The 13830-nt window shown below is 39.6% G+C and overlaps 1 protein-coding gene across 1 annotated transcript in view; it reads right to left on the reverse strand.

Annotated features, from left to right (window-relative positions):
- Positions 1-5114: 5114 nt before the first annotated feature.
- The window catches only part of PLEKHS1 (pleckstrin homology domain containing S1), a 60337-nt gene continuing 51621 nt past the window's right edge, over positions 5115-13830 (reverse strand). Inside the window, exon 17 of the mRNA XM_069239324.1 lies at positions 5115-10274. The gene's annotated coding sequence lies outside the window, so the exon portion shown is untranslated. The remainder of the gene's footprint in view (positions 10275-13830) is intronic.

Below are 13830 nucleotides of genomic sequence, written 5' to 3' on the forward strand. Positions count from 1 at the left end.
GACTATGCTGCGTGTCCTCCTATGTGCGCGTCATTGTAGGCACACTCTGCTGCAGTGCTTGGGTTGCCAAATGGTGTCATTATCCATGGCTGGATACCATACCCCTGATCAGCTGAAAGAGAAAATGATTGGGATCATGTTGATGTAGCTTGCCCCATTAATATCACCTTGCATGGCAGTAGTTGTCTTGTGTTGTCTGTGACTCTTTTGTGTTATTGTGTTGCTTCATAGGCTTCTAGGATGTACTGCATCGTGTTGTTTCCTTAGCTTAACGAGTGTTTGGCTGCTGACCGGTTGTCAGCAGTATGTTTTGGGATTCGCAGTACAGCGTGCACTCCCTAGCATTGTGACTTGTGATACAGGTGTCCCTGTGTCTTCACTGCGGGTAAGATGATAGTTCCATACACAGATTCATTTTGACAGTGTTGTTAACACATTCACATCTATGTACCCTGGACATCCCATACCTTTAGACTTATGCAATGGATTAATTTAAACATAATTGAGACGCTTACATTTTGCAAGGTGACAATTAGGCAAACCACTCCAAACGTTGTGGTCATTGACGTCTTAACATTAGACTGTACACTAATTTCAGATGTGTGACAGGTTCAATGCTGACCTATGAAACATGGCTAGCAATGTCACGACCTCAATGTGTTCCTGTCTACATGTTGCTGTTGTGGTGTATGTGTTGTGTGTCCTAGAGGGTTGCTGTGCAGTGTGTATATAAGTAGGTTTATGTACTTACCAACAAGTTGTCCATTGCCATACCGTCCATCCTGGAAGTGTTGATTGATGGTAGAGTGACAGAAGATGAATGAGTAATGAACACTATTTTGCCACGATGTTGGTGATCAATCCTTGGTGATTGACAATGGCCTGCACATTGATGGAATGTGTGTGATTCCTGTTGCGGTACAGGTGTTCAGTTGCAGCAGGTGGCACAAGGCGTACATGTGTGCAGTCGATTGCACCAAGGACGTGTGGGAAGCCACTAATGAGGTAAAACCGTGTTTTGTTTCCTGCTGCTTCTGCAGTGTGTTAGGGAAGCAGATGTGGCGGGTGTGAGTCCAATGATGGCATCCAGTACTATGGGCAAAAAGGCAGAAAATGATGGCTGTGATATTCCGGCAACCAGGGCACCAGTTGTTTGAAAAGAGTCACTTGCCAGCATGTGAAGTACAGCTAGCAGCTTGGTTTCTGTTGGGAAGGTGCGGGGTGTCAGCAAGGTGGGTGCCAACTGTGGCTCAATGTTTCGCAGCAGCTGCTGAATGGCCTGCCAGTTCAACCTGTACCTCTGGATGATGTCATGTTCCCTGAGGCCATGAAGGGTCGTTCTGGTGCGTAATATCCTCTCCTGCCTTCTGCGCTGCCTTTGGGGTCCCTGCTGGTGTTGTGGTAGCTGCTGTTGTTGTTGCTGGCCTCTGCGCCTGCGTGCACGCTGGATGAGAAGCACATCCATGTCTCCCTTTTGCTGCTCTGCTGTTGCTTCTGTGTGTTCTGATTAAATACAGGTGTGTTTGCCCCATTTTAACTCCTGCCCTGACCCAGGCGTTAATTTTTTACGCAAATCGGGCTGTGCGTCATTTTCCGTCTCTGCCTCCCGGCCATGCGGCATTTTTGCACGAAAGCATAAATACCATGCACGGCCATTTAAGTCATTTTTTGGACGGGAACGCCTACCATGCATATGATTAACGCAAGGCGGGTTGCTGCATCCAAAAAATTACGCACACGGCGGGATTTTGATGTCCATGGGCTCGGGCGTCAAAGTTTAAATATGGGGCAAGGTTTGCGCTGAATGTGCGTCAAAAGTTTTGACGCACATTCGGCGCAGACAGAGTATAAATATGCCCCTAGGTCTTTAAGGCAACTCAGTCCCAAAAAAGCTCACTGGTGGGGAAAGGAACATGATTGATAAGGGAGCAGTGCTGCCAGTAAATCAGTATTTTTTTGCCGGGATTTCCCTTAAATTGCCCATATAAAATGAAAATCCCTTTTCCAATGTAGAGAAAGCAGAGTATGGTCCACAGAAATTAAGCACTAATTAATCTTCATGTTATCTTTTAAACCAATATAAGGATACTCAGGTTAGGCTTGCTATAAACTGAACTCAAACAAATGTAGTTAAGAGAAGTGATTTATCACACAATTAATTAGCTATCTAGATAGCGGTATTTGCAAACTGTTTCATGTGAATGAAAATGCCATGGAGCCTTTGGATTTTCGAACTAAGTCTCAGATTTAAGAGGGCCTTGTGTCACTTAAGCGCCACCTTAGCATCACTTTTATGACACTAAGGCGGCGCTAAGATGACCTTTTGCTCGCACCAAATTTACAAAGTGGTGTAATGCATGCATTGCGCCACTTTGCAACTCTTTGCGCTACATTATGCATGCACCATCCATAATGAATGCAAAGGAGACGCGCCCCCACCCTTTGGGGGGCTAACAAAATGGCGCAAAGAAATCTAAGAGATTTCTTTGCGTCATTTTGTTTCAGCACTTTTAACACCTGCTCTGAGCACGCATTAAAGGGGGGCACACCATTGTTCACAATGTGCCCCTGTTTACTGTTTAGGGTTTTGGTGCTAACCCTAAACAGCACATCAATAGTGTATAAAAAAAAATGCTATTGCCCTCTACCGTACGGCATGGTGCGCAGTATCTTTGATACGGCGCATACAGGGTGGTGGTAGGTGGGCACTAGGTAGCGCAAGGAAAGTGACGCGGCACTGCGTGTAGTGCCACTTTCCTCAAATCTGCCTCTATATTTTTTTAAGCGAACATTTACCATGTTAGAGGAGTTACTGCATTCCAAGAGAATGTGAGAGAATACAGTTCTTTCCCTCCCACAGTTGCTTGAGAACCGGCATCACAGAAAAATAAAACCAAATACTGACATTCAAAAGAGTATGTGAGTGAAGCTTTGCCTAGCTAATCTGTAATTTACTGTTTTCTACTTCAGAGAACCATTAACCTGAACACTTTTATAATACTTGGGAGCCTGCAATCCATTATAAAATATATTTTAAAAAGTGTCTAATTTCCTTATTACAGGGGGCTTTCGACATCTCCAGTCACCTGTAATAAGGAAGGGCACATCTACTCAGTTGTATTAAATTATTACAGCTGAGTTCTCATGCCACAATGCCTGCTGCCAGAGCTAGCAGCCAAGAAGTTCACTGAGCATAATTACAACCACAGTTCAAACAAGGACAATGGGACCTGTTTTTTCTTCTGATTTATTTTTCTAAGATGGGAGATATTTATGGCAGCATGTTCATTTTCCCATGCTGAAGGTCATTGCAGGTAAATAGAATGTCTGCAAGTTTCTACACAACTTACCCACAGCTTTCTTTTAACCAGCTTACATTCAACCTTCTCCAATATATTTTTGCAAAAAAATATGAACTACAGTTCTGGTCTGTTTAATTCCACAGTAAAGATTCTGCTTTTATTCTTTTTGCCTGCAGTAAACACGAAAGAGCATGAGAACAAGTATTGAAGTGGTTTGTGGGAAGGGTGAAGGTATGACCATTATTTTAAGGAATAAAATACCCTTCAGACGCACATTACAAGAATATTGTAAGTCATTGGTCTGATTTCTGTTGGTCATGGAAATCCTCGGTGACTAGCAAGATTCCTATAATGTATGCTAAGGGGTTCTTATACATAATTGTAAAATGAATATAACAACACTTGGAATAATTTTGAACGGATTCAAGTTGAAAAGAAATCGTACAGAATTTGAGTCTCTTTCCTACCAGGATAACACTACACCTCACATATTTTGATTGGTTTGAACATTTTGAAAGGTGATAGTAATGTACATTTCCTTGGAAACCATCAATTGTGCTGGAAATCATAGAAAGTATGTTTCATTCCAATGAAATACATACCTACCACTTGTGTTAACAGTGTTAACAGAGCAGGGGCCAGATGTATCATATAACCGATTTGCGATTCTCAAATAGCAATTTTTAAGAAATCGCTATTTCAGAAATACAAAAAGGTATGTATGATGTTTGGGATTCGGTAATAGCGATTTCTTAAAAATCGCAAATGCTATTACTGAATCTCAAATAGAGAATCTGTCCCCATTCGCACCTATGGGCCTGTTGGCCCATTTCTGCGAATTTTGTGCATTTCGAAAATTGCGATTTCTTAACCAGAAATCGCAGTTTTGGAAATGCAAAACCCCAGGGTGCTGGGGGCCTAAGGCCCCTCTGCTGCACCCCAACATTTTTTGGGGGGACATGTAAGGTGCACACATGCCAAAAGGGCATGTGTGCTTTACATGTACATTTAAAAAATGCATTTCAAATGCATTTTTAAATTTTGCACGTGGTTACCACAAGGTTCAACCTGGTGGTAATTAGCGATTCCTAAATGCCCAAATCGCATTTAGGAATGGCTTCATACATGTGCTAAAATATCGCAAATAAGGAATCCTTATTTGCGATTTCTTATTTAGAGAGTCGCAATTTGCGACTCTCTAAACAGGGTCGCAATTTTAAGGAATCACTATTTTTGCGATTCCTTAAAATTGCGTTCTGAATGTCTTTCATACATTCTGAACTGGCTTTTTGTATTTGCAAACGGGCATTCGCACTGTTTGCGAATGCAAAAAACCTTAATACATCTGGCCCTAGATGTTTTCCTGACATCTATGAAATATTCCATAAACATTGTTCAAAGGTTTTGACGTGTTATCCACACTGTGATTTAAGCAGAGTCAAGTTGTAATAGGATGCTGTGAGTATGGATGAATTCAAATATACAGTGTGATTATATGAGGCTTCCGGTTACAGTGCTATATTTTGTGGTTTGGGAAAATGGATGATTCACTAAAAAGAGATGTAACAGAAGTGTCTTCATACACACTTAGACCTCAGTGACATCACAGGGCATGTCATGTGAGAGTAGATTATAGCTACTATTCCTTCTCTATATTGTCAATTAATTAGCAGTAATAATCAATATATTTGTTTCAATTTTCAATTTATGTAGTTGTCTTGCGAATCAAGATGTATACTGTTCTTCATTACAAAACAAATATACCTTCATACACGCATAATGTATATAACAATAATCAAAGTTTATCATCTTTATTCAATTTCATAACTATTGATAATCCAATTTAACAATTACATTTTATTTCATATTAGATTGTTTTTGATGCACAATCTTGAATACTCATTTAAACATAGAAAAAACTCCCTACCCCTTAAAACAAGATAATATGAAACAACACTCAATACTATTGTACCTCATACATACACACTCAGACTTTGGATAATAAAAAATTCATAAACACAAAAAAAGAAAATCTAATACAAACACAAAATGAAATTCTCGTGGCGGTTCCTCCTAGTTTGCCAAAAACGTAGATATCCATATGATACACATTCTCAAGTAACACATTTTAAAAACAGTGAGGACACATCAAACTGATAAGATACTATAAGTCCAATATGGGAAACAAAACTTCAATTATGTCACTAGTGAGGCACACTTCCCATGAAGAACAATTTGTTAAATGTACAGTAGAACACAATGCCAGATGTATAGTGGAACACAATGCCCACGATGCCAGATGTATAATGGAACACAATGTCTACGCGCGTTTCAGTGTCACTCTTGTTGAGGAGCCACCTTCATCAGGGCAGTTCCAATTTAGCAAGTCTTTGGGGACGGGTAATTGCTCGCTTCCATCCTATTGAATCGTTCTTATCTTGTACTTCTGAATAGAAAGTTAGTCTATCACTTCCCCTGTCCAGTTATATGTATGTGGTCCGATAATGCTCTATTGGTTTCCTCAGAGGCTCATGCGTCGCTTGAGTACATCAAGAGATATGATGGAGTGGAAAGTATTAATTTCCCATTTCAGCTCACTCCCATCAGGTCCCTTTTATGAATGCTGGTATTTCGTGGTCCAGTTCACTACTGTGGGTGCCATGGGTCTGAAATCAGAGATAACGCCAGTATGTTTATGCTTTGTAGCAATTGGTACTCTAATGGCTTCTCTATTTCCCGTGGCTCTTTTACGGCTTCTTGTCGTGCTTTGCCATTCTTCCTACAATAATGCTTTCGCAGGGCATGTCATCAGATGACCTTTGGCCCTGAATCTCCCCAGGAAATTATGTTGCATGAGCTTAACCCGCCCTCATGTCACTGTTGCTGACTCTGATAAAGTTTCATTTTAATTGCATTATTAATATAATATACATAAATGTGTTTTTTAAATATGGCCTGTGTTTAATTAGGGTGCTGACATAAGTAGCCAAGGGAGTATTACGCTTTACTTTTTTTCTTGCCGTGAAAAAATGTGTTTGCTGATGATGCAGTGCCACAAGAACCCTCAACAACTTTGACAAACTCAATTATTTATGTAACAAAAAGTCATAATATAATGGTTCCATCAATGTAAATCTCAGTGAGAAATGTATAGATAAAGCACAGGAAAGGGTACAATTCAAATTAGAAAACAATAGTAGTCATGTTCACCTGAATTATTAGCTAATGACCACAGCCTATTCACAAATGTAAATTATTATGAAAAAGGCCTTTTGCGAATCGGAAATAGCGATTTTTTAAAAATCGCTATTCCTCATTCGCAAAATGCAATGTATCATATTTGCGATTTGGTAATAGCGATTTCTTAAAAATCGCAAATGCTATTACCAAATCGCAAATTGCGATACCGGCCCCCATTCGCATCTAGGGGCCTGTACGCTCATATTTGCAAATATTTTGCATGTCCCAAATTGCGAATTCCTAACTGGAATTCGCAATTTTGGGAAATGCAAATTCCAGGGTGCTGAGGGCTTAAGGCCCCCTCTGCTGCACCCCAAAACATTTTTTAATAACATGTAAGGTGCACACATGCCAAAAGGGCATGTGTGCTTTACATGTAAATTTAAAAAATGCATTTTAAATGCATTTTTAAAATTTGCACATGGTTACCACCAAGCTCAACTTGGTGGTAATGGTGATTCCTTAATGCCCAATTCGCATTAAGGAATTGCTTCATACATGTGCTTTAGAAATCGCAAATAAGGATTCCTTATTTGCGACCCTGTTTAGAGAGTCGCAAATTGCGACTCTCTAAACAGGGTCGCAATTTTAAGGAATAGCTATTTTAGCAATTCCTTAAAATTGCATTCAGAATGCCTTTGATACATTCTGAAATAGCTTTTTGCATTCGCAAACGGGCATTCGCACCATTTGCGAATGCAAAAAGCTTTGATACATCTAGCCCCCGGTGCCTGCCAGGAATTCACAAAATGATTCCGGCCAAACGCAGGCCATTTTACAGGTGCGGATATTTCCACCACCAGTGCCTATCTCTCCGCTGCCCTTAATGCCACTCAAAGAGGGGGACTGACGGCAGACCTGCTTCTTCAACGAGTGGTTTCCCTTCAAAGTTTGTGAACGCACATAAAGTAGAATTTTATAGGTATTCATAAACACTTAGGATTTCCTTTGTCAACCGGAAAAGGGGCCTATTTTTTCTCCCGCAAAGTGCTGGCCCAGATTCCCTATCCAAGACTAGAAGAAATCATAAATGTCCATTTGAAAAGAGGGATCCACTTTGTGGAGTTTACTGCCGCGGCAACTTCAACACTAGGGCAGTGGATTCCAAGCTTGGTCATCATGAGATTTCGCCAGGAATTTGCAGTCAAACCAGTGCCAAGCGCAGCTTTCCATGCTGATCCCAATCAGCATTCGGTAATTCTACATTCGGATATCGGTTTAAAAATAAGAATGTAGTTTTACCACTATTTTTAGAATCAGCCTCCATAAATGGAATACTAACTAAGCTATTTGTTTAAATTATTCCCCATTGTCACGTAAATTTGGAATTATGATGGCCTATAATGAACTATCACACATGGGAAGTGCATAGGGGTACACACGTCACATTTCATATACTTAAAATACCGAAACATAGCTATAAATTGTTTAACAAAGTTTGTTTTACTTTTTTTAAATTAATTATGAGTGTGCTTTATCATTTTACATCAAAGAAATGGCATTGTCCTGGCTCCCTGAAGCTGTTGCAGGAAATAAATAGTGTTCCTCAGAACACTGTTTAGATTCTGCTCTTGGCACTGCCTTTGCCATCTCTGAGGCCAGGGCTTCCCTTGGACCTACGGAGCAAGCCAGGGGCCGCAGACGCAACCTCTATATGACATCATGTTGAGAAAGGATTTTTTTATCAGATTCGGCATATCTATGCATTGGTAGTGGAACAATAAAAACTATATGAATCTTCGGTGCCACTTATAACACTATTAATGTTTTTAAATATAATTTTATATAAATTGAGTTTCAGATTTGTAACAGATTTTAAATTTGTTTTTAATTTTGTTAGAAAAAAAAACATCTTATGCGGTATGCTTACTCTAAAATATCAACATGTTTTAATTTTTTGTTTAATGTTGGTTCCGAATTGCCCAAACACAAAAATGGAATTCACTGAGTCTCTATAAGTATGATCCTTCCTCAGAATAATCATAAGTTAAATCACACTGCAACAATTATTTCCTTCATACAGCTACTTAAAACAGTGTGGGCTGGATTCTGATCAGATTAAAGTATGAGGGGAAGTGTCATAAGACGATTCAGACACAATGCGCACTTAAACAACTGGATCTGCGTCTCTTTCGTGCATACAAACACTGCATATTCTGGAATGGTACATAAAATATGTAACTGCATCTGTCTGTTTGACGTCTGTATGTTTTAAGTGAGTGCGCATTACTTGGTCAGAGGGAATTCACTATTTGCAGTATTCTATTACACATATGAACCGCCATTCAGGCATTTATTTGTGAATCACGGATTTATTGAAGACGGCAGCAGATCAAACTCCCTAGTGATAGAATCCCAGTCGCAGTACACACCCTGCAAAGGCTGCCTTTATCAACACCTGAGAATCAAGCATACAAACTTAGTTTACATACAATATTTACATATAAATACTTGACTATTAAGAAACATTACATTAGTACATAAGTACATACTCAGGAATACTACACAAAGTGCTTCTACTACTACCGAGCCTGGTTCATATAGCATATACATGTGCTGCATATATGCCTCAGGATAAGCAAATTGAGTATTCAATCTAGTAGACTGCTAGATTTTGATCATCGCTGACATACATGCTTCATCCCATAGGGACTGCCTGACTACTTACAATCTGGCCTAAGGGCGCTTATAGCACACATAAGGGCTCCTCCTTCAATTGACATGAAGAATGATACCATGATATTTACTAAAAGAAATATTTCAACAAAATATGCCACCATGGAATGTTGAAGCCCATTCTTTGCAAATGGATAAAGTCATTAGTTATCTGACACCGGTAGAAATTGTTAATCGTAAAAGGCTCACAGGTTCAAATCTTAGCGGATATCGCACTCACGCATTATGAATTTCAGTAGTCACTCATGGTGCTCTCAGAAAGAGGTCATTTTGAGTTAATCAGAAGTTAGGGACGTCACTCAGTGGCCCTCCACACTATGAGTGGACATGTTTCAAAAGGAATTCCTTGGTTTAGAGTGCAGAGCATAAGACTAGATGATCGGCTAAAAAGATATGTGAATTTTAGTTTTTGTTTGCCAACAATGCTAGTGAGTGACCCGGAGAATTTAGCCTCATATTGATTCCATTAAAACCATCAGTAACTGGCTTCTGTCTCTTAGTCCTTTGGAAGGTAACAACGCAGATGTTTTCTCATTTACCAACAGTCGATTCAATTTTTTCACTTTACAAAGTTTATTGAAATAGTCTTGTGATGACGCATCCTTCTTCATAAGGTTTATCATAATCTTCTTTTTGCTTGTGGATTGTAAAGTGCTGATGAGCCAAAGGGAAGTTCCTTCAGCACTTCTTGAATAAGAGCAGAGTTATTACTTTAAAAATGTTCTGTAATATACAAGGTCACAGAGGAAATCAGTTCCCCAATGTGTAATATACACATACAATATGCACATGTGCATCACTATTTCCTGCACAATTTTGAATATCTGTATAGAAAATTAGCCGCCTTCTCAAATTGTCAGAGGAGTCTATAGGATGCCATCATCATGGTGACTATGCCCTGCTGTGTGGACATGTGATGGTGGTGAGCTTTTCTTAACGAAATTAAGCTGCTCATTATGGCTCCAATCGCTTGTGTGATCCGCTCATGAAATTCTTCGGCTTTTGGAACTTAGACATTTGCCTCCTTGAAATTCTTTCTGCCTTGAGTGTAATTACCTGAAAAATGAAAGTGCAGGACATCATTATTGTTATGGACAGTTCACAAAAATAACTCCCGTACCCAAAGCAAATGCATTTATGTACAACTTCGGTAAACATAACACAGTGCTCAGTGGCTTATGAACAATGAAATGCTCTTGGGAGTATTTTGAGTGGGTGTTGAGATGGGATGATGGCTTTCCAGTGCTTAATTTATAAATAAAAACGTGCCAGTGCCCAAAGCTCTCCTCTTAAACATGCGGCTGCTGCAACTAAATGTGCGAGTACGGAATACTGAGGCAGCCTAATCCTGAAGCCATCTCGTGCCTCATTAATCCATTTACACCACTCCCTGCCCTTTCAGCTCACTCTTGCCGCTTCCTGCTTTTCCCCATTCTGCGTTTTTTTCGGTTTTCCCTTCCTCCGTCTTTCCCCTATGTGTCTTTTGCTCTCAGTAAATGCTTGAGGCTGAAAAAAGAAGTGCCGGGCCTCAAAAAGAAGTGCCGGTGCTCCGCACCCGAAACAGCAAACACAAAATAAGCACTGTGGCTTTCAGTTGAGTATAGAATCTCAGACCTGTTCATTTTTTTATATGTCTATGCTAGAGGACCAAGATCATATTTTTGCCTCTTCACATTTAATACTTCTGATGAGAAAATTGTGAAAACTGTAACTAAAGTGTCAAATTAGTGAAAACGTGTACTTATCAATGTCTACAAACTCACAAGAAATGCAAATTCGGTACCTCATCAACATATAAAAGTTAATTTAGCCAAAACTGTAAATATTCAGGAGACAGCAGCTAGTGAATAGTGAACAGTTTCATGCAAACAGAGAAAGGAGACCGTAGCTGTGGAAGTGTCTGCTGGTCACAAAATGCTGATTCTGAGCTGGCTGGGTAGTGGACAATTTTGGCCTGATTTAAAGTTGGGTGGTGTCTAACAGTAGAATTTCCCCCACCTCCCGGATAGTATGGTGGAGGAAATTCAGTAGATCCATTCTCCTTCAGATTTAATTTTTCCTCCAGAAATTGGAAGATGTTTAGTCTTTAATTACTTACAATATATGCTGCCCAGGTGAATCCTTCAATTCAGTATCTAGCTAGATTTCTACCACGCCTACATTACCCGTACACCTCACAAAAACAGCACAGTCTGCATTGTAAAGTTACTATAGTCCCAAATATTTTTGGTAAATTGCACCTTGAAGGGCTCCAAGAATTGAAGAATTGCGGCAAGCAGAAATTAATCAAGTATCCAAGGTAACAAAAATCACAACCCTGTTCCACTGAAGAGAAGTTACTACTGAGCTAACGGCTCTGTGAAGACTATGGGAGCAGCTCACAGCCTGAAATGAAGGACAGAATATTGGTAATGAAATTACCCTACTGCAAACCACAGAAACCTCTTACTGTATGGCTGAGTTGGGATATGAAAATTATCTTTCAGATGCAGTGTTACTGAGAAGTCTCCTAAAGTCCAGTCTGAAGTGTAGTCACCTTAAAAGAAATGAGTTTCACAAATTGCTTGACTCCTCTCAAATCCATATTTGGATGAAAGTTTCAGTCTGGTTGTGGTACAGGAATAGAATGGAGTAAACTTTTGATCCTCTTTGTGAGTGAGGCGCAGGAATGATAGCTCTTTGTGAAAGAAGAATATTGATCCGTTTTATCAGTGCTCATTGGTGAACTGAAATGCATGGAGTGACTCTGAAAGAAGACTGTTCTGGAGGATGAAGGATCTTAATAAAATATCAAATTTTCACAATATTTATAACCCAAACATCCTATACAAGAAGATTACACAAGACAAGAAAATGTCTAGTCTGTCGCTACATGTCCCAGAAAGGTATATTCATGCTTTAGATGGTTCCCTCTTTTGTTGTTTGACTTTAACTGGGACTGGGATTAATTTGACAGTGCAATCTCTGAGCCACAGACTAGATGTCAAAAGGGATGATGTCCTTTAGGAGACACGAGTGATGTTTGCTATGAAAGCAATGATATTGAATACGAAGTCCCTCATCATTTGCAAGATCTTAATAAATAAAGTAATTTAGGTTGGATCCTAAATACTTTGGACCAAGGAAGGGCAAATGACTGATAAGGGCTGATTGACCTCCTCCTAATTACCATTGTCCCCTCTACTGCTGACCTCTAGCTGAAAGCGATGCCCTAGAGACAGTAGTATAAGATCTGAAGTGAAATCTGCAAAAACGCAGCCACAAGCGTCATTGTTCATAGAACAAAGGACCCTCCCCATTCTGAGTAAGTTCAAAACGATACTGTAAATGCCTTTATGATGTCTGAGTGAGGTACGCAGGCAGGTTCCCACTCTAATTACAAAGAAGGTTTGAAGCCACATAAGAATTTTTTAGAACCCATTCTACTTTATTGTCCACCCTTTCAGGCAGAAGAGCTTCTCCCAAGGCCAATGAGCAACACCATGCCATATTAGAAGGATCAGACTGGCCTTTGATCTCAACACACCTTTCTCTGGTGGACTGGAGACTCTGGAGGCCACTTTTTGAAAATTCCAGGACTGCTGCGAGCATCTAGTGTCGTTCTTTTGTTACAAGCACATCAGGGCAGAAGCAAAGAAAGAGAGAGAGCTAGAAGGGGGGAGAGAGAGAGAAAGAAGGGAAAGAAAAAGCAGAGAGAAGGATCAGAGAGCGAGAGAGAGATAGAAAGGAATAGGAGGGATGGGAGAGAAGAGAGACAGAAGATGGAAGGAATCCGAGTGAAGAGGGAAGACATGGAGGACTTGTCTGAAGATTTTTGCAAGGTTTGTTTTTGGTTTCTTGTCTAGCACAGCATACTAGATAATATCAAATTAACCCTATAATATGTAAATATTTCTCCTCGCAATCCATCAGTTGGCAGCACTTATAGAGAAATTACAGATATGCTCACATTCTTCTATTCCTTTAAAAAATAACCAAATTCATTTTACAAAAGGGCAACAAATTTACAGTGGGAGTTTCATATTGGGTGTAAAATCGTCTGATGCTGCTAATGTAGTTTACTAGAAAACCAACTTTTCATGCACATACAGAATCACTTCCTGCAGCATTGCTCCCTGGATTTGTTTTCCTTCTGGAAGCGGAATAAATAAATCAGTAAAAAATATTTCAAAGGGTCATTCAAGATTACCAAGGCACATCAGCACAGTTTGATAACCCGATCCTGCACTACACATTTGTCTCTTTAATCATGCACATTTCTTGTTGAATTAAGTTGTCTGACTTCATTCCCAATGTCACCACCACCAACCACAGCCTCAAGCACTAAACATTTGGGGTTTTATTGCTTGTGATTGGTTTAGTAAGCAAATCATGTTATGTTTTGCTAACATGGTGACTTTTTATATTGCTCTATCATGCACACACATACATTCTCTCACACAAGCACATGCTCTCTCCTTGAAACACACTCTGTTTATCTATTCATCCCATATTTCTTTCTCTCTTTCTTTCTTTCTTTCTTTCTTTCTTTCTTTCTTTCTTTCTTTTTTCTTTCTTTCTATCTATATATGTATATATATATATATATATATATAGATAGATATATAGATAG

This window comes from Pleurodeles waltl, chromosome 6 (assembly GCF_031143425.1).
Source record: "Pleurodeles waltl isolate 20211129_DDA chromosome 6, aPleWal1.hap1.20221129, whole genome shotgun sequence".
In the NCBI taxonomy this organism is placed as follows: Eukaryota; Metazoa; Chordata; class Amphibia; order Caudata; family Salamandridae; genus Pleurodeles; species Pleurodeles waltl.